Below are 23576 nucleotides of genomic sequence, written 5' to 3' on the forward strand. Positions count from 1 at the left end.
CACCTCTTGTCTTTTCAGCAACTTTTTATGAAAAAATTACGAGTGGGATACACTTCTCACTGGACGAGAGCGTCATTAATTTTATGCCATTATTAATGCATGTTTCACTTGCAAAAAAGATCAAGATATCTATGTAGTGCCCTGTGCCTGAGTCGCCACAAATAATTTCTACATGTTCTTTCAATCTATATAACATGTATTGTCAGATTTAATGAGATTTGGTTTTCTCTGCTGTTCACCACAAACACACATTTGCCTACACTCCCTTACAGGGGTTGTTCACTTGAGATAAAACCAATGCTTGAGTTTGTGTCCTAGAATGAGAAAGGGGAGGAGCTTAGGTGTGAGGTAAATTCAGTAAGTTGCAGCCAGGGTGAACGTGTGAGGGAGTGTAATATGGAGACGGTTATGTCCTGAGGTGACTGCTAAGACCTGTGGAGAGGCCAGCTACACATTAGCACGGAATAAGTCTCTAGGCCACCAGGACTTTCAAGGTCAGTGGCAAATTGAGAGACTGGTATTAACCTTTTTATAAGGAGCAGTGAATTGCCTTGGAGCACAGTGCCATGTTTGAGTCTGGAAACTTCTAGAAGAAATAGTGAGTTTTCCTTCAGGATTCAAGTCGCCTGCTCGAAAGAAGGTATTACAAATCCAGATTGTTCTTGTCTTCGAAATCCCAGGATACCAAGATACCTTGTCCCGGGCAGGGAAGTAGCGGCAAGAAAAGTACACTACCATCACACAGCAGAGAAGCCAACTCTCATCAGGGCAGGAAGAACCACCATCATTGTTAATGCTGTGAGAAATGTTCTGGAAGGTTCTGCAGAGCTCCAGTAAAAGGTAAAAGCTGTCTGTCCTGTCTCTGGCTCATTTATTCTCTGCTGCGCCATCCCTACCTCAACATCCCCAGGACCAAGCCTTAGTTGGAGGAGTGAGGGGACAACCCTCTGGAACTGTGCATCACCACCTAACTCCTGGGACCTTCAGCAGTGCCTGGCCATACCAAAGCCAACCATCCACTGTCACACTGTAGAGGGATCAGTTTTATTCTCATTTTCACAAGGAAAGACTAGAAGCAATGGGATGAAACTGATGGGGAGGAGACACAGATTAGATATTAGAAAAAACTTTTTGACAGTGAGGGTGATCAATGAGTGGAACAGGCTGCCACGAGAGGTTGTGAGTTCTCCTTCAATGGAAGTCTTTAAAAAGAGGTTGGACGGACATCTGTCTGGGATGATTTAGTGAATCCTGCTTTGAGCAGGGGGTTGGACTAGATGACCCAGGAGGTCCATTCCAACTCTAATATTCTATGATCCAAACTGGCGTCGTAAACTTTTTATATATTTATTTTATTTTTTTCTCCCCCTTTTTAATATTATTTTTTAACCCCCCTTACAAAAGCCTGTCGCGAGTGCCCGGTATGGCCACATCACCCCTCGGACCCACCACCGTGACATCAGAGGTCTACCGGGGGCGGTACACCTACTGTACATGCCTTATGTGTGCAGTGAATGCATTGGGAATGTTGGATTTCATGTAAACTCTTAGCACCATCTTCTGCAGGTCTATCTGAAAATCTAGTAATGACGGCATACACATTGAAAGAAGAAAAAAACAGACAGGTTGGATTCATGTTTGATTTGATTGGTTTCCTCTAAAAAAAAATGAATGTGATTTTGGCCGCTACTCCCCCATTACTCTATAGCATGACATTTATGTTTGGCCAAACAGGCATATTATTCTGGATAAGCTTCAATTGGCACAAAAACTAGCGGCACATAATTGCTGCCCGTTGCTATAACTCTCCTTCTGCCCTTTTGTATCACCCAAAATGTCTTTCAATCTATGGTGTTTTTTTTTTTCCAGGTAATTTTTTTTTTTTGCAGATGAAGACACGAAAATGTAGAAGAACGTCTTTCTTTGGGCTATTGCTATGCGGAGTAAAAGCTGACATATTCATAGCTACGGTTGCAGGCAGCTCGGAGGAAAATTAATGTTCCTACTGAACAAAAACAGAGGTTGTGATAGTAAAGCTGAGCGGTAGATATGAGCGCGGACGTGATCGGCGTAGTGATAGAGCGCCTCACTCCTCTTTTCCCAGCTTCTACTCATTATGCTAATGAAGTGTCATCAGTTAAGCTTTTCCCGTGATTATTGAGTCTGTCAGGTAAAACAAAACTATGCAGCTCCTTGTCTACAGCTCCCATCCCTTGTTCCTGGCATCCACTGTTCTCCTCGTAACACGCCATCGATTATCCATACCTTGTTCTTTTTTTTTTATGGTGACTGTCACCCTGCGACCTTGAGAAGAATGAATAAGGCATATCTATTATAGTAGTTCATTTGACCCTTTAGAAAAAGGTTTATCTTTGGGGGGTTTTTTTTCTACGACAATATATTTATTTCCCATATCGTGGTATAATGAGGTTGAGGAGCGCAGTAGCAGGAATATACTCACATAGATGTTGTTTGGTCATTTTCTCCATTTTAAGGCTTAGGACCTGAGCCGAGGTCTTACGGTCTCACTCTTATGTCGCAGGCTCATTTCCATTATAATCCCCTCCGGCAATGAAGGAGTTACTGATTCATTGCCTGCCTCTTAGAGCATCAGTCTGAGCTGGAACACCCGCAGGATTAGATCTCTGCACAGCTGTCAATGTCAACAGAAACAGGTGTTATCTGGACCAGAAATGTGCATTTTAAGGGTATTATTCCAATTTCAGAAAGTAGACATTCTGCCGAAAATATCCCAAGCACTATGTGACACCAATCCTTAGTTTATGTACATTTAAGATATTAAACATTCCTACCTTTAAGAAACTGTTATGTATATATCTTACATATGTTGCTTTTTTCCAACGTCATATCATAGTGATCTCAGATAGACAGATTCATATAGAGCGGGCTGTATTCTTTTCTTTGTATACCATGCAGTCATAGCATCTTGCACCTATTCACACTTGCTCTATTCTGTTGGGAGGTGTTGGACAGTTTTTTCACACAGTATACTATTGGAGGTGGTGATTGCCTTCATATTTGGTTGAAGTTACACTTGCATGCGACTCGTGCGAGTATCGGATCGCACTGCCCGGACCGGCTGGCTTCTCTTCTGCCATGAGCAGCTCCGCTGTATGAACTTATATGATGCTGACCCGCTCCTGTCAGGAGAGCCATGGCCGGTCCAGGCAGTGCGAACCGATACACGCACAAGTCACACTCAAATGTGACTGTAGCCTTCAACTGAGCATCCCTCTCTCCATCACTACTGATTTCCATGTCCGATTGCTATCCGTTGTTTCCACAGTTAGCACTGGTGGTTTTCACGGATAGTAATTGTGGTTTAGACGGATAGTACTGGTGGTTTAGATGGATAGTACTGGTGGTTTAGATGGATAGCACTGGTGGTTTAGATGGATGGCACTGGTTGTTTTCACGAATATCACTGGTGGTTTTCACAGATAACACTGGTGGTTTTCACGGATAGCACTGGTGGTTTTCACGGATAGCACTGGTGGTTTTCACAGATAGCACTGGTGGTTTTCACAGATAGCACTGGTGGTTTTCACGGATAGCACTGGTGGTTTTCACAGATAGCACTGGTGGTTTTCACGGATAGCACTGGTGGTTTTCACAGATATCACTGGTGGTTTTCACGGATATCACTGGTGGTTTTCACGGATATCACTGGTGGTTTTCACAGATAGCACTGGTGGTTTTCACAGATAGCACTGGTGGTTTTCACAGATAGCACTGGTGGTTTTCACGGATAGCACTGGTGGTTTTCATACATAGCACTGGTGGTTTTCATGGATAGCACTGGTGGTTTTCACGGATAGCACTGGTTGTTTTCCTGGATAGCACTGGTGGTTTTCTCAGGTAGAACTGGTGGTTTTCACAGGTAGCACATGTGGTTTTTACGGATAGCACTGGTGGTTTTTACAGATAGCACACGGACCTGCAATATGTTTTGTTGCTATCCAGATGTCTAACTTTTTCCTCACACTGAGAAGACCGAGGAAAAAAATCAGAGACACATCTGATTTTGATCTGAGTGTTGGATCAAATTCAACAATGAAAGTCTATGGCTCTATGAAAAAAGTGGGATAGCCCTCGGATGACACCTTGCAGTTCAATTTTCATGGACTGACAGAATGGAGACAGTGGAGAAACTTTTTTTTTCACGTCCCCGAAAAACTGATGCCACTCTGATCAAACTTTAATCAATGTCTGATCAGAACAACAAGTTTTTCTCAGATGTGGCAAAAATGATTGTATGAACCTGCCCTACTGCTGTTTTTAATTATTGCTGGATTCTATGTGCCCTTTAAATTTGTATGGTTTTAGCCTGTGAGAGGCATGTTTGATAACTATTAGGTTTAGGGTCCTACCAGAGAAATGTCACTTTGTTGTGGCTGGTGGGCTCCCTGTAACGTCTGCCTAGGACCACAGTCTCAGGATGGCTGTCATGGACAGAATAGAGGCTAGCCACCCACTCAGCAGGATCCGTAGATCCCTGAAACCTTGAATCCTTGGAATTACTTCAGGATCCAAGAGGTCATTGCCAATGAAAGGCTGCAATCAAGGGAAGAGTAGTTGTCAGGCAGGATCAAACCAGGAGGTACAAAAAGGGACAAAATCGGAATGCAAAAGCGTAGTCAGGAAATCAGGCAGAGGTCAAACCGAAGATGGCAGCAAAGTACAAAAACGGCAGGCAGGAGAGTCGTCAGAGAACAGGCAGAGGTCAAAACACAGGGATCAATAATACAGAGCAGAGTGTGAACCAGAAACAAGCTGTAATAATTAGACTATATCTGGCAGGGAGCAGCAGACCACTGAAGGTATAAGAAAGGTGTGGTGTCTTCCAATAGACTGGAGCTGGAAGCTGATAACTTCACCTGGAATAGCTTAAGTAATTGCAAGATCCTGGGGAGCGCTAAGGAGGAGAAGGATGGTTTCTTGCTTAAATTTCTTTATTCTCTTTCATACCACTAACTGGAAGGCACACACCACCACAGTCAGCCAGGGGTACTGCAAATCCCAGTCCTACTAAGCTTGATGGATGAATGGACTGCGCTCACCAGAGCTCCTGGTACTGACTGCGCGTCTATCACCGCCACCGCCCATCGTGGGAATGCGTGGGCGCCTGGTGGCCGGAGCAGAAATCTTCACTGCGGACTCTGGTGGAGACGTGACACTCCCGTGAATATAGTCTATAAATAGACCCAAGTATAAAGACACATAGGTAAAACAAATCAATAAGACTATTGATATATGTAGGAGACACTGATAATACTATGTAACAAACATGTTAAATTACAAGTTAGCGGAACATTAATGACAGATTTAGAATTGTGTTTCTCATTAAATTCATTTAATACCTTCCAGTTCACTAAAATGTATAACATACATGATACCCTTTCTTTCTTAACATTGGAGCCTATGGGTGACACGTAATCTGAAGCATTAGTTGAATGTAAAACGTTCTTCATTTTTCTTTTTCAGGCACGGTACGGCTTAAGGTATTTTCGGTATCGAAACTGAATGTACATACTAGCTCGAGAGGGAAAATTACCAGTTATTCCCATCTCATACATTTTTGGTATATCTGCAATTTAATGGACTTTCTTACAAATGAATGAATAGTGGTGAGCATAAGCAGCCATTTCTCCACTGACAGTGGTGCGGAAAAGGTCCCCAATCTGGAGACAGATGCAGTCCCAGCATCTGTCATACATTTATAGCATACAGTGCGGATGTGAGGCAGTAGTCTGAGCTCAGAAATATTAAATATAAAAGGTATCATGCTGTAATGCAGATTTGAAAGAAATATATCTATTTTTGTTCTTATTGAATTTTTTATCAACAGTGACGATTTCAGTTAAATGTTGTTGTAGTGACAGCTGTTACGGTAGGCTACTATTAAATTCATGTTACACAAGACGTTTGGAGGAAGAATCATAATCCGTCACTGCGATGTGAGACAAAAAGACATTTCAATGTTTAGGGGATTGCCTGCTTACAATGTAGGTCTGGAATCACACATGGATGACAGATGTGATATAAGTAACCACGCCACTGTCACATCAACCAAAGAGCATGTGTGCAATTATTAGTGAGTATACTTTAATTTACAGAAGACGTCTAAGGGAATTTTCCTAGGTTTCTACAAAATGCACTATATGGAGTAAGTTATTGTAGAATATATCTTAAAGGGAACCTGTCACCAGATTTGGTGACTATAAGCTGTGGCAACCACCAGTGGGCTCTTATATACAGCATTCTAACATGCTGTATATAAGAGCCCAGGCCACTGTGTAGAATGTAAAAATCACTTTATAATACTCACCTAAGGGGTGGTGCGGTGCAGACCGGTTGGATGGGTATGTCCGTTCTCCAGTACCGGCACCTCCTCTTTCGGCCATCTTTGTCCTCCTTCTTCTGAAGCCTGGGTGCATCTGCTGCGCAATAGGGTCTTATCCAACTTACATGCAAAAGTGATATGGGAATGTGCTCACCTTATGGGGTTGTGTGTCACACAACCTGATTTTAAGCATGTAATCAGCTGCTGTAGAGTCCACATGCTTAACAAGCTGAAGTAGATTAGGAACAAAGGAGATGTGGAACTATTACTGCGCTGCTGAAGATATGACAAATCCAAAGAAGATCAAATGAAGGTGATTTTATTCCACGTGTTTCGAAGTGTCTCCCCACTTCTTCATCAGGAAATCCACCAATATGGATGATGTAGGACGCATCATGCATCCAGGCTTCAGAAGAAGGAAGACAAAGATGGCCGAAAGAGGAGGCGCCGATACCGGAGAACGTAGACACCCATCTGACCAGTCTGCACCACACCACCCCCGTAGGTGAGAATTATAAAGTGATTTTTATGTTCTACACAGCAGCCTGGGCTCTTATATACAGCATATTAGATTCTTCAACTTAAAGTCGCCAAATCTGGTGATAGGTTCCCTTTAATCAATGATTTCAAATTGCTCATTAAAGTCCTATTTCCCTGTGTAAAATCCAGACTCTCACCATGCAGTCTACATTGATGACCAAAAGGATAAGAAAGTTTTTAAATTTTGACTTTCAGTCTCCATATCTCACCATCCACTGCAGCTTTGAACGTGAGACTATGATAATGTTACAGAAAACAATCATGGCTATCTCATACATAAAATTGACTTCCATCTATTTAGCATATGATTAGTTATGCAGATTATTGTTATGTCCCTGCATTGTTACTGCTTTGTTCCTGAAAAATTATATTTTTAGTATTTTGTTAGTATTTTGTAAATCTATCTTTGGCTTTCAGCACTGCCTGAATCCTTCTGGAAATGCTCTCGATCAGATTCAAACATGTCTCGACCAAAATCTGATCCTAGGTCTCTTCTACATATTCCCAACATTGGTGTATACTGGTGGACTCACTTGGGTATGTATACAGCTTTTTCTTCACCTCTGCCCACAAGTGCCATTAGCTCAGAACTAGCAGCAGTGGGACCCAGCTAACATATATTTAACGTATCAAAGAAGCCTGGCTGGAGGTGGTCTTTATGGAAGAATTGTGGCCAAAAGCTAAGCCTTTAAAATAGAAATAAGCCCAAAGGACTTAATCATAAATTTCAGAGGAAATGGGGATAGAAAAATGGCAGCAGATGCTATGGACTGGTGTGGTGAGTCAAAATATAAAATATTTAGCTGTAACAGAAGTGGTTCAATTATTGTCTCTAGGCAACAGTGAAGCATGGTGGAGGTTTCTTGCTTGTTTGTGGCTGCATTTCGGTAACTGGAGTTAGGTATTCGGTCAGAACTAATGGTGTCCTCAATGCTGAGAAATACAGGAAGATACTTTTCCATCATACAGTGACAGTGTCATCAGGGAAGTATGTCATTGGCTCCTAATTTATTCCAAAAACAGGATAAGTCCAAACATATAGCCAATGTGATAAAGAACAATATTGAGCATAGTTAAGAAGAAGGAATTTTTAAAGTTATGATGTGGCATCCACAGAACCCTAGTCTGAACATCATTTGTTTAATCTTTCTGGGATCATGTGAAGCGACAGAAAGTTTTGTGCAAGGCTACATTGACAGAAGATTTGTGGGAAGTTCTCCAAGTTGTTTAGAACAACTTCTCTGCTGAATTCCCTCAAAAACTGGTTGCAAGTGTAGGAGGGAGGTGAATAGCGCCCTCTCCTACATAGAGGTGTTATTGTAATGTAAATAAAATGTATATAAAAAGGTATAGTATATAATATTGGATGTAGGAGAGCTGAACGGGCGCAGCGTTCGGTTCCCCCTAGCGGCGTCAGGAAATATATGTTTTGTAGTAAAGAAATGTATTGGATTATATGCTTAGAATACTGTAAATACTGTATAATGTGTAATATAGAATGCTGGCCTTTCATGCTCTGTCAGGCGGCAGATGTAGTGTGAGGAGTCAGGAGTACAGTAGGTAAAGGGTTAAGGATGAGATAGATGTAGCATTATTAATATAGGATGTTTAACTGTAAGTGTAACTAGGGACCAAGTAGCAGGAAATGGGAAGTCAGTGGTAGATAGTTAATAGGATAGAACAGGAACACAGACAACTAGCAGGGAATGATTACCAGGGAGACGTAGACAAGGTGGGAGGAGAGAATTGTAGGTTTAGAGAGACAGGAAAAGATAGTGAGTGAAGCGGCAGGAGCTGAAATGTACAGACAGGGCCCAGAGCTGTGACGCCCTGGCACCCCAGGTAGTCACACATAGGCCCCCCGCATAACACCTTCCCTCACAGGGTTACACCAGCCAACCTGAAACCCTAGTCACCCCCCTTTAGGGCAGGACAGGCACACCAGTGGGCGGGACCAGGCGGATGGAGAACGCCCACCTAGGGGTCTGGAGAGCCCGGGGCGGGAAAAGCAGTTCAGTTGAGGTCAGTTCAGAGAGTTGAGGAGTCTAGTTTGGAGGTGAAGCTGACAGGCGTCGGGGTTTGAGCCCTGACGCACTGGCTAGGTGGCAGACAGTGGTCAGTGTCAGAAGGAGACAGGAAGACGGCTGCCGGAGATCTGAGGTGGACTGGGGCAGGGTTGTTGCCCGCCGGTACCAACACCGGAGAACCGACTCAGAAACCATGCACAGAGGGGGTACTTGGACCCTGAAGCCAGGACCGGAACCTATGGCCTAGCTAATTAACCAATTGAGGGCAGGATTATAGGTCCTGTCCCAACTTAAGTCCCGAAAAGGGACAACCACCCACCGAGAGGGATAGGGCATCCGCCAGGGCCCGGTAGATCCCAAGGGTCAGCGTTAGTGGGCACGGCTCCCAACAGAAGTACCGGGATCGGACTCCCGCGTTCCACACCGGGAAGTCCACCACATCACAACACAGTGCAGAGGAAAGTGACACAGACCACCAGCCCAGCTTAGGGACCAGAGTACACCCGGCCGCGGCAGGTGGCCACCAGCACCTTGGTTAACCAATGGACTTGTCTGATTTATTTAACTGTGAGTAAGCTGAGACTCCCTGGTCTGACCAGGTGCGCTGGCCCCTGCCATCACCGTCCCCTGCACCGAGTCACCGGGGCAACCATCCCTACCCACGAAGGGGTTAACATCCAGCTGCCATTCCATTGCCCCTGGGTGCCCTGCAGCAGCAGCGGTGGTGTCACACTTCACCCCACACCGTGGGTGGCGTCACAGACTGATTACGGCAAATCCCGTACAAATACGTCCCCTTTCATTTGGAGTGTCTGCGCAACCCCCAGGTCTGGAGAGTCGCTCGAGCCACACTGTGGGTACGGATCCGAGCAGCCCGGCTGCTACTGACCTGGGGGCAGCACAGAGCTAGGGCCTGTTCAGAAAGGGAGGAATCCTTCCGTGTACCAAGATACCACCCCGCGGACGGGCTGTAGGGCATCCTGAGACCAGTGGTACGTCAGGGTATAGAGACCGCTGGCATGACCATGAACTGGTGGGAAGCTGCTAAGTCGTCCGAGGGCCCGAGTGAGGTATGGCAGCCGCAGGGAAAGGTTACCAGGGGAAAGAAGCTCAGTGTGGACTCAGCAGCTGGAGTATTGTTCCCCGGGCAAGTGGCAGCCAGATAGAGAAGTTTCCCCTGATTGAGAACAGACACAGTAAGAGCGGTCCTAAGAGCCTGAAGCAAGGACAAAGTGGTGACCTGAAATAAAGTGATTCCTGAGTTATTTTACAAATATTGACTGATATGTCAATTGTGTCGCCTTCTCCGTCTACAATAAGGACCACCAATCAAATTTGAGGTAACACCCAACATAACTAAAAATGCCTCACGCCCCAACAGGAGCATCACATGGACATATACATTTAATGAAGCCAGGAGAAGCACTGCCGGCCATCACCCGGCTCCCCTCTTCACAAGCATACCCAGAAGAACTGATCATGTCTTGAAGACAAAAGGAGGTCACAAAATAAGTAATTTGATTTAGATCTCATTATTTCTTTTATTTTTACTTTGCATTTGGTTGAGTGATACAAATAAACTATTATCACTTTTAATGTTTAAAGCATATTACTTTTCAGCATTTTTTCCACTCCTGCCTAACACTTTTGCACAATACTTTAGTTTTAGCAGATAAAAGGACTTCCTATTCAGCTTTGTGTAGTTAAATACATAATGGACAGATAGAGATGACAAGACATAGAAAAAAAAGAAAGAAATCTTATGTTGGGCATAGTCTGTATATTAATAATAGGTACTGGAGGCCTTCACTGTGTTTTACAACACATAAATAAAGACGTATATCTCTGAAACTGTATGGCAGATTTCCAAAAAAGAAAAAAAAAAGAAGCAACATACTTTAGGGGGGGCAGCATAAAAAAATTAATAAATAAAACTGGACACTTATCAATTAGTAACAGTTTCTCTGTAAAGGATCCAAGTTAAGTAGAAGTGTTCAGGAACCAGAACAACTTAATAACTGAGTGGCCAAAACCATAGAGCTACAGAGCAGGGGTCACTAAGTGCCGAGGCTCATAATGCATAAAAGCTCTGCTGACTGAATAATCTGCAGCGGTCCAAGTCTCCTATGCTATTGAAATGAGCACAAAAACTGTGCACTGAGAACTTAATGTGATTGGCTTCCATAGCTGCACACTTGCATGCAACCCTTTCTTCACCAAGCAAATTAAGTCAAATGGATTGGTGTAAAGTAGTCACCACTGGTGTCAAGCTTCCACTTGCGGGCGCAGGGACTTAATGAAGATCAAACCTCTATGTGCATTAAGACAAAAGCCCACAAGAGGTCGCAAGCACAAGCGTCAGAATAGTCAAACAAGCTAAAGTCAAAACCGGGATGTCACGTCTAACCAAGGGGGTCAAGCAGGCCATAGTCAAGTGGAAGCAAGGGGATCGGAAACAATGTCAGAAGCTGAAGGGGTGATAACAGAGAGTGATAGAAGAAGGGTCTTAATTCCGCACCAAAGACTCAATGGATTCAGGAAGAGATTAATGCTTCTTTAATAACATGCACAAGTCTACGCGTTTCTGGAGACACAGCTCCCTTCATCAGGACATTGGCAAGAGAACATCAACCAACTTTGGGACTGCTGCCTGAACCTGGATCTTATATATGCCTGCATAGTGGTTGTGACTGGCACAACCATTATAGGTGAGTGTGTTTTTATTACATATCTTCCTCCCCTTTTGGGGTAAGACCCTATTGCGCTTTTCTTTCCACAGTTTCTCATCTAGAAGCTGAAGGGGAGCAGAGCCGTAGTTAGGGGACGTATCCGAGGTCGGAGGCCAGTAGATCAGGTAAGTACAGAGGAGGGGTTGGAGGCCAAGACACAGAATGGTACCAGGGTAAGGTAGACAGGATGGGAGGACAGAACTAGGGGAACAGAGGTCAGGGAATGGTAGGCTGGGTAGCGGGACAGATCAGAGAAAACTCATAGAAACCAAGGCCCAATTTGCAGAGCAGAGATATTACTGGTAGCGTTCCGGGGGATTCCACACAATAATAAAGCAGCAAGAGTCCCGGAAGAAGGCACGACTGCACAGACCCCTCCCACCTGACTTAACCCCCGTCAGAGCCAAGCTATAGTTATGACAAGTGGATTATGGAACAGTAGAAACATTATCTATGGAATTAGAATTACCCTTTTCTATTTAGCAGTCTGATAAATGAGTATGGATTTGGTGAATGCCAGAAGAACTTTACATGCCTGACTGCCTTGTGACAACTATAAGGTTTGCTGAAGAACGGATAAGTCTACGGGTTTTTTTTTCAGGGGTTGTTTTAGGCTTCTTACGTCCACTAAAGGTAAATGTTAATGCTTCAGCATACCAAGACATTCAAATAATTTAATGCTTCCAACGTTGTAGAAAAAAATTGGGCAAGGCACCTTTCTGTATCAACATGACTCAGCCCAAGTGCACAAAGCATGGTTAATAAGGGCATTGGTTACATAGTTACATAGGTGGAAAAAATACCTAGGTCCATCTAGTTCAACCTTCCTCCACCAATTATATATACTGTATTTTTCATTTTATAAGACGCACCGGATTATAAGATGCACCCAAAATTTAGAGATAAAAAAAGGTAAAAAAAATAAAAATGGGGTCTGTCTTATACTCCAATGTTGTTTTACTGGAGGGGGGTGGCAGTGGTGGTGGAGCGGGGTCACAAGAGCTAGAGGCTGTGCTAGCAGCAGCGATGAGTCCGTGGTAGCGGCAGCGGGTAAGTGGTGTCAGCGGCGGGTCAGTGACAGTGGCAGTGGTGGGTCAGTGGTGTCAGCGGTCGGTCAGTGACAGCAGCAGCAGCGGGTCAGTGACAGCAGCAGCGGTGGGTCTGTGAAAGCGGCAGTGGCGGGTCAGTGGTGGAGCAGGCTGATGCGGTAAGTGTCCCAGTCTGTCCGCAGTACCTGTTCAAATGATGCCACCCGAAGCGGCATGTTCGCAGATGGAGCTCTCATCCGAGAGCTCCATCTGCGCACTCGCTTACTCCCGGCATCATCATTTGAAACCGGGATCGCAGACAGACTGGGACATTCACCGCACTGGCCTGCTCCACCACTGACCTGCAGCTGTCACAGACCCGCCGCTGCTGCTGTCACTGACCCGCCACTGTCACTGACCCACCGCTGCTGCTGTCAATGACCCGCCACTGTGACTGACCCACCACTGCCGCTGTCACTGATCCGCCGCTGACACCACTGACCCGCCACTGCTGCTCTCACTGACCCGTCGCTGTGACTGACCCACCACTGCTGCTGTCACTGATCTGCCGCTGACACCACTGACCCACCACTGCCGCTGTCACTGATCCGCCGCTGTCACTGACCCACCAATGCCACTGTCACTGATCCGCCGCTGATACCACTGACCCGCCACTGCTGCTGTCACTGACCCGCCGCTGTCCGCACAGCCACCCACCCACCTGCTTGCACAGAGTGGCAGCCAGCAGGCCGCCCACCCGCACAGAGAGGCAGCCGGCACCGACAGGCACCCAGGGCGCCCGCATGCAGCGACACGCACCTGGCCGCCCACACGCACCCGGTCGCCTGCACACACCCGCCCGCCTGCACACAAAGCTGCACAGACAGCCACCCCCTCCCCCCGGTAAGCTATATTCGGATTTTAAGACGCACCTCTTATTTTCCTCCCAAATCTTTGGGAGGAAAAGTGCATTTTATAATCCAAAAAATACAGTATTGTCATTAAATCATTTATAATCAACAATGTTGTGTGTACTGAGGAAATCATTCAACCCTATTTTAAAAGTTGATATAGTGTCTGCCATTACTACCTGCCACATTCTGACTAGACTTGCTCAGCCTCACTCTTGTATTGAGGGAGGCCGAGCACATCTATTCTGCACATGACAGCATGTATGCAAATCACATGTTTGTGACTGCTTCCTCTCACCAGCAACAGTGTAGAATCCGGACTGCATGACATGTACACATTGTAAGGATTCAGAATTCTGCAGTCACAGAGTGCCTGCAGGTTTAAATAAAAAGAACGTGCAAACTGTTTGATGTTTATGGATTTAGAATAGGATGTCATATTAGATCTCTTAGGTATAAGACTAATGCCGGCATCACACAGTATGATATATCGGGCGATATGTCGTCGGGGTCACGTCGTAAGTGACGCACATCCGGCATCGTTTGACATATCGTACTGTGTGATAGCCCGGGAACGACAAACACAGCTTACCTGCGTCCCGCCGGCTATGCGGAAGGAAGGAGGTGGGCAGGATGTTACGTCCCGCTCATCTCCACCCCTCCGCTTCTATTGGGTGGCCGCTGTGTGACGTCGCTGTGACGCTGAACGTCTCTCCCCCTTCAGGAAGAGGATGTACACCGCTCACCAGGGCCGGCTCCAGGTTTTTGTGGGCCCCGGGCGGAAGAGTCCCAGTGGGCCCCATCCACACGCAGACACACATACGTACACATACATATTTAACGACAAACTCACAAAAATACATATAGAAATGACACATCTATACAGTCATATAAACTGACATACATAGATACACATCATACATGCATACAGACAAACACACACAGCTCTGCTGGATACATACATACAGACACAGCGCTGCTACATACATTCACACATAGCTCTGCTATATACATACAGACACAGCGCTGCTACATACATACACACATAGCTCTGCTACATACACACATAGCTCTGCTACATACACACATAGCTCTGCTACATACACACATAGCTCTGCCACATACACACATAGCTCTGCTACATACACACATAGCTCTGCTACATACACACATAGCTCTGCCACATACACACATAGCTCTGCCACATACATACACACATAGCTCTGCTATATACATGCACACATAGCTCTGCTATATACATACACACATAGCTCTGCTATATACATGCACACATAGCTCTGCTATATACATACACACCTAGCTCTGCTATATACATACACATAGCTCTGCTATATACATACACACATAGCTCTGCTATATACATGCACACATAGCTCTGCTATATACATACACACATAGCTCTGCTATATACATACACACATAGCTCTGCTATATACATACACACCTAGCTCTGCTATATACATACACACATAGCTCTGCTACATACACACATAGCTCTGCCACATACATACACACATAGCTCTGCTATATACATACACACATAGCTCTGCTATATACATACACACATAGCTCTGCTATATACATACACACATAGCTCTGCTATATACATACACACATAGCTCTGCTATATACATACACACATAGCTCTGCTATATACATGCACACATAGCTCTGCTATATACATACACACATAGTTCTGCCACATACATACACACATAGCTCTGCTATATACATGCACACATAGCTCTGCTATATACATACACACATAGCTCTGCTATATACATACACACATAGCTCTGCTATATACATACACACCTAGCTCTGCTATATACATACACACATAGCTCTGCTATATACATACACACATAGCTCTGCTATATACATGCACACATAGCTCTGCTATATACATACACACATAGCTCTGCTATATACATACACACATAGCTCTGCTATATACATACACACCTAGCTCTGCTATATACATACACACATAGCTCTGCTATATACATACACACATAGCTCTGCTACATACACACATAGCTCTGCCACATACATACACACATAGCTCTGCTATATACATACACACATAGCTCTGCTATATACATGCACACATAGCTCTGCTATATACATGCACACATAGCTCTGCTATATACATACACACATAGCTCTGCTATATACATACACACATAGCTCTGCTATATACATACACATATAGCTCTGCTATATACAGACACACATAGCTCTGCTATATACATGCACACATAGCTCTGCTATATACATACACACATAGCTCTGCTATATACATACACACCTAGCTCTGCTATATACATACACACATAGCTCTGCTATATACATACACACCTAGCTCTGCTATATACATACACACCTAGCTCTGCTATATAAATACACACATAGCTCTGCTATATACATACACACATAGCTCTGCTACATACATACACACCTAGCTCTGCTATATACATACACACCTAGCTCTGCTATATACATACACACATAGCTCTGCTATATACATACACACCTAGCTCTGCTATATACATACACACATAGCTCTGCTATATACATACACACATAGCTCTGCCACATACATACACACATAGCTCTGCTATATACATACACACATAGCTCTGCTATATACATACACACATAGCTCTGCTATATACATACACACATAGCTCTGCTATATACATGCACACATAGCTCTGCTATATACATACACACATAGCTCTGCTATATACATACACACATAGCTCTGCTATATACATACACACATAGCTCTGCTACATACACACCTAGCTCTGCTATATACATACACACCTAGCTCTGCTATATACATACACACATAACTCTGCTATATACATACATGCACACATAGCTCTGCTATATACATACACACATAGCTCTGCTATATACATACACACATAGCTCTGCTATATACATACACACCTAGCTCTGCTATATACATACACACATAGCTCTGCTACATACACACATAGCTCTGCCACATACATACACACATAGCTCTGCTATATACATACACACATAGCTCTGCTATATACATACACACATAGCTCTGCTATATACATACACACATAGCTCTGCTATATACATACACACATAGCTCTGCTATATACATACACACATAGCTCTGCTATATACATACACACATAGCTCTGCCACATACATGCACACATAGCTCTGCTATATACATGCACACATAGCTCTGCTACATACACACATAGCTCTGCCACATACATACACACATAGCTCTGCTATATACATACACACATAGCTCTGCTATATACATACACACATAGCTCTGCTACATACACACATAGCTCTGCCACATACATACACACATAGCTCTGCTATATACATACACACATAGCTCTGCTATATACATACACACATAGCTCTGCTACATACACACATAGCTCTGCTACATACACACATAGCTCTGCCACATACATACACACATAGCTCTGCTATATACATACACACATAGCTCTGCTATATACATACACACATAGCTCTGCTATATACATACACACCTAGCTCTGCTATATACATACACACATAGCTCTGCTATATACATACACACATAGCTCTGCTACATACACACATAGCTCTGCCACATACATACACACATAGCTCTGCTATATACATACACACATAGCTCTGCTATATACATACACACATAGCTCTGCTATATACATACACACATAGCTCTGCTACATACACACATAGCTCTGCCACATACACACATAGCTCTGCTATATACATACACACCTAGCTCTGCTATATACATACACACATAGCTCTGCTATATACATACACACATAGCTCTGCTATATACATACACACATAGCTCTGCTACATACACACATAGCTCTGCCACATACATACACACATAGCTCTGCTATATACATACACACCTAGCTCTGCTATATACATACACACATAGCTCTGCTATATACATACACATATAGCTCTGCTATATACATACACACCTAGCTCTGCCACATACATACACACATAGCTCTGCTATATACATACACACCTAGCTCTGCTATATACATACACACCTAGCTCTGCTATATACATACACATATAGCTCTGCTATATACATACACACCTAGCTCTGCTATATACATACACACATAACTCTGCTATATACATACACACATAGCTCTGCCACATACACACATAGCTCTGCTATATACATACACATATAGCTCTGCTATATACATACACACCTAGCTCTGCTATATACATACACACATAACTCTGCTATATACATACACACCTAGCTCTGCTATATACATACACACATAGCTCTGCTATATACATGCACACATAGCTCTGCTATATACATACACACCTAGCTCTGCTATATACATACACACCTAGCTCTGCTATATACATACACACATAACTCTGCTATATACATACACACATAGCTCTGCTATATACATACACACATAGCTCTGCTATATACATACACACCTAGCTCTGCTATATACATACACACATAGCTCTGCTATATACATACACACATAGCTCTGCTATATACATACACACCTAGCTCTGCTATATACATACACACATAACTCTGCTATATACATACACACATAACTCTGCTATATACATACACACCTAGCTCTGCTATATACATACACACCTAGCTCTGCTATATACATACACACATAACTCTGCTATATACATACACACCTAGCTCTGCTATATACATACACACATAACTCTGCTATATACATACACACATAACTCTGCTATATACATACACACATAACTCTGCTATATACATACACACCTAGCTCTGCTATATACATACACACCTAGCTCTGCTATATACATACACACATAGCTCTGCCACATACATACACACATAGCTCTGCTATATACATACACACATAGCTCTGCTATATACATACACACATAGCTCTGCTATATAAATACACACATAGCTCTGCTATATACATACACACATAGCTCTGCTATATACATACACACCTAGCTCTGCTATATACATACATGCACACATAGCTCTGCTATATACATACACACATAGCTCTGCTATATACATACACACATAGCTCTGCTATATACATACACACATAACTCTGCTATATACATACACACATAGCTCTGCTACATACATACACACATAGCTCTGCTATATACATACACACATAGCTCTGCTATATACATACACACATAGCTCTGCTATATACATACACACATAGCTCTGCTATATACATACACACATAGCTCTGCTATATAAATACACACATAGCTCTGCTATATACATACACACATAGCTCTGCTATATACATACACACCTAGCTCTGCTATATACATACATGCACACATAGCTCTGCTATATACATACACACCTAGCTCTGCTATATACATACACACATAGCTCTGCTACATACATACACACATAACTCTGCTATATACATACACACCTAGCTCTGCTATATACATACACACCTAGCTCTGCTATATACATACACACATAGCTCTGCCACATACATACACACATAGCTCTGCCACATACATACACACATAACTCTGCTATATACATACACACATAGCTCTGCCACATACATACACACATAGCTCTGCTACATACAGACAGAGACAGACACGCGCGGCTCCGGGGGGGGGCATAAATCGGGGTTGGGGAGGGCACATACCGCTCAGGTCACGGAGGAGAAGGGGCCCACACAGCGCCGGAGGGACACGCTGTGCTGGGGGTCGCTGGCTGGCACTGCAACTCTCATCTGTGGGACTGAGCAGGATGCCGGTCTGTAGCTCCGCCCACAGATGAAGTTCAAACCAGGAAGTCTGCGCGCCTTAAAGAGACGGCGCCGCAGATTCCTGCCGAGGACTGCGGTCCCCGGAACTCGGCCCGCGGACCGCAGAACTAAGGAGAGTGGGCCCCGGCCAAGGTGCACCAGAGCTGACGAGGCCGAGTGGGCCCCCCCGGCTCTCCAGGGCCCCGGCATTTGCCCGGGTATGCCGGGTGCTGACGCCAGCCCTGCCGCTCACAGCGACGTCGTCCGGGAGGTAAGTACGTGTGACGGGGACTAACGACTTTGTGCGACACGGGCAACAAATTGCCCGTGATGCACAAACGACGGGGGCGGGTACGGTCGCTCGTGTGATCGCACGATAGATCGTACCGTGTGACGCCGGCCTAAGTATCTTAGAACTTTTGTCCATAAACTATAGGTGATGTACGGGAATTTATTTTTTTAAGAAAACGACATTTCCTGTTTGCTTTTGTCTTATGAAGTTAAAATATGAAAAGTTATCAAACCCCTGAAACAACAGTTTCACTAAGCGGTGAGAATGGGAATTCACAAAGTCCCAAATACTAAAAAGACACAGAAGGAAACAGCTGTAAAACATGGCAATGAAAGCACCTGGAATGAAGCACCTGAGAAACACTGTGCGGGGAAGGAACGTTCTTGCTGCATAAATGTATTGTTGATTTGCTTTGCGTTTCATAGAAGAATCAGAAATTGTCCTCAGGTTATAATATTGTTGTCTTCTTCTCTGACTGATACAATAGTGCTTTTTAGTGCCTAAGGCACCAAGATGAGAATGTGACTTCTACACCTGTTCTCATATAATTATACTCTTAATAAAGGCAATTATTAGAAGAATTTTCCAGTTTGTGTTCTTCTAATGCAAAACAAGACATCAATGCTAACATTCTCATTTATATGGCTGCGTATAATTTAGATTGTTGTGCAAAAGCTCCTTTAGCAGGTCACTAATCCTACATTTTGTTGTGTGGAAATAAGATGATATTTTACTGGTTTATCACTAGAGATGAGAGAATATTTTTAATTTCAAATTTCTCAGTGACACCAAATTTTTCCCCAAAATTTGATTGGGATTGAATCAATTTACCACAAATTAGAGATATTGCAAGGCTTCCAATTGTATTAAAAAGACGTATGTGACAGTTGGACCTTATGTCACCATATACATAAATGATAATTGGTTTTAACCAATAGTTCATTTAATACCTGTCATTTGTCTGGATTTGAACCTCTGAGTCTGTGCTCAACTTCTCTGTCCACTAGACCACAGCAGATACACCTTTTCTGTGAGTTTTTAGTTTCTGTTATCCTTGCATAAACATTTACTCGTTTGCCTGCCCAATCACCTTTCGGGTGTGTCTTTAAATACTTTCCTCCTGCTGGAATTTCTTGCTGGTGATATTCTCATTTTAATGTTCAGCGATATTGCTGTTTGCTTATGCCAGTCAGGGGAAAACCAGCTAGGATATCTCTCTATGCTGTTCATGTTCTCTACTCTGCACCTATCTTATATTTGTTAGTAAATAGGGGGAATATTCTTTAGCAATATACACCCATCCCTGTATTTTGTTGTTTGCCTTACTGACACACACATAGTGTGCTATGGCACACTGTGGATGAACTGAGGGAGTGTAGAATTGCCCAGTAAATGGTGACTGTGTGGATTGGTGGAGAGTGGCGCTATTTCCATACGCTAGGGTTCTTGCTCCCCTGATGAATCTGCCCAGAAGAAAAGCGTCCGGAGAGTCTTAGTCATCTTTAATACCGTCACCGTGCCTTGACCAAGACTCCAGGATTTAAAGGAGTACTACTGGGATCATTGCTGCTTACTTGGGTGAGAGCGTTCCTTTATTAAGATGGCTTTTTTGCTATAATAAGCATTATGAGGAAAAAGGTTGCTTTTCTCAATGTATATATATGATGTACTGCCCCTATATTTAGTATACATTTACCTTTACGGGCGGTTCCCGTGGGTTAATGGAACTTTATTAACACTATATTATCGACCTTATCAGTAAGGTTTTAGTCTATAAATAGGATATTAAACTCTGTCTGGGTCGAGTACTGACCAGTGTGGTGTGTGTATTGATACCATACTAGATATACATTTACCTGTACGGGTGGTGCCCCTGGGTTTACGAATATTTAATAACAATATAAACTGATCGACTTGAGGATTAGAGTGTTGGTCCTTAACTAAGATATGGGGTCAAGTACAGAATATTGTGGTCTTCTCTCTTATTGTGCCAAAAGCACCACTTTTCTGGATCCTTTTTGAGCTTTGTGGTCCAGATTTGGTGCTCTATGTTCGTTTATGTGCTGTTTTTAAAAATGGACCTAGGTAATTTTTAATGATAAATTTATTAAAAGTTACTTTTTAGAACTTTTTCTTTCTTTCTATATACCTGTTGCTATATTTGGTATATTCTATTTCAGCACACCTTCCCTTCTGTAGGTAATTTGCACTCTGCTCTGCCTCCCAGTTCCTTAGGAGGAACGTGAAGTGCTCGATGGCCGATCAGACAAAGTAGCCCCGAGTTGCCATAGTTTAGTCTACAGTCAGGGCTATTTCACTACACACGAGAACCAACATGAAATTGCGGGGTTGGGATCTCTAGTCTGTAAAAGAACAGGCTGCGTCAGTTGCAGTTTTTTTAGTGTGTTACCTTTTATCCCTTTTAAGTTGCTATATTAATACAACATTACCACCACCCACTCCATTTTAGGCCCCTTTCACACATCAGTGATTCTGGTACGTTTGTGCTTTTTTTTCTACGTACCAGAATCACTGACATATGCAGACCCATTATAATGAATGGGTCTGCTCACACGTCAGTGATTTATCACTGCACGTGTCTCCGTGCGGTGTACCCGCGTGTCCGTGATTGCCGCACGGAGACATGTCCATTTTTTTCTGGCATCACTGATGTCCCACGGACCACGCAGTGGTGTGGTCCATGAAACATGTGCCAGAAAAAAACGTGCTTTTAAAATAAAAATCATTTTTACTCACCCGGCTCCAGCGATGTCCTCTGCAGCCCGTGCAGCTTGTTGCTTCTGAGCCGGCTCATTACTGTCGCGCATATTCATGATGCACGACACAGCCGATCCGGAAGCAGCTGCTGCGCGGGTCAGCGCCGGCCGGATGCTGCACCGCGGGAGCGATCAGCACCATGGAGAGCGGGAGCACGCACAGGTGAGTTAATCTCTAAGTGCAATCACGGGCCACGGAGAACGGAGCCCGGATTGCACTTAGACAACCCACGTGTGCCGTAATTCACGGCACATGGAGGGACATGTGCGAGTTTTACACGTCAGTCAAAAACGGCAGTGTTTTTCACTGACGTGTGAAACGGGCCTTAGTGTGCTGAGAAGCCATCATGAATGCTCTGAATGCCCTAGCAGCGCAATTACAGTCCTTGTCCATTGGAGGTGGCAGATATTAAGCAGCAACAACAGCATGTGTTATCTTCTGCTACAGAGATTTTACTTCACCAAAAATTGTCTTCTGAGCCTAAGGTAAACTTTCCAAAGTGTATCAATGGGGACTGAAGTAAGTTTTCCATCTTTCTTTCTTTATTAGTTGTATCTTTATCTCCATCCTGCGTCTTCTGGAGATCAGAATAAACGTGTAGATATTATTTTGCATTGCTCTGTGGAGACCCTCAAATCTTTGACGATCCCGATAAAGTTGCAGTCATTGAATCAATGATTCGCAGGTTCATTCAGGGAAATCATAAAGTGGAGGGCTACAGGTCTCAGTTCAGACGCTGGGCAGTGGAAACCTCCTGGAATGACCAAGCTCTCCTCAGTCAATTCTGTCTGGGTCTTTCTAGTCAGATACGAGATATGATGATTTATATTCCCTCCCCATTGTCCTCGGAAGAAACCATGTCACTGGCAATGCATTTGGACAGACATCTTAGAAAAAAAGTACTTTTGAGGGTGTTTCAGTGACTTCTCCCTCTCATCCTATTGAAGCAGTCGAGCCCATGCAAATTGAGAACTGCAGAGAGTCCAAGTATGGAACTGAACCTGGAAGACCTGCATGCTTCTGTTTATACTGCAGTCAAACAGGCCATG

Source organism: Anomaloglossus baeobatrachus, chromosome 12, assembly GCF_048569485.1.
Source record: "Anomaloglossus baeobatrachus isolate aAnoBae1 chromosome 12, aAnoBae1.hap1, whole genome shotgun sequence".
In the NCBI taxonomy this organism is placed as follows: domain Eukaryota; kingdom Metazoa; phylum Chordata; class Amphibia; order Anura; family Aromobatidae; genus Anomaloglossus; species Anomaloglossus baeobatrachus.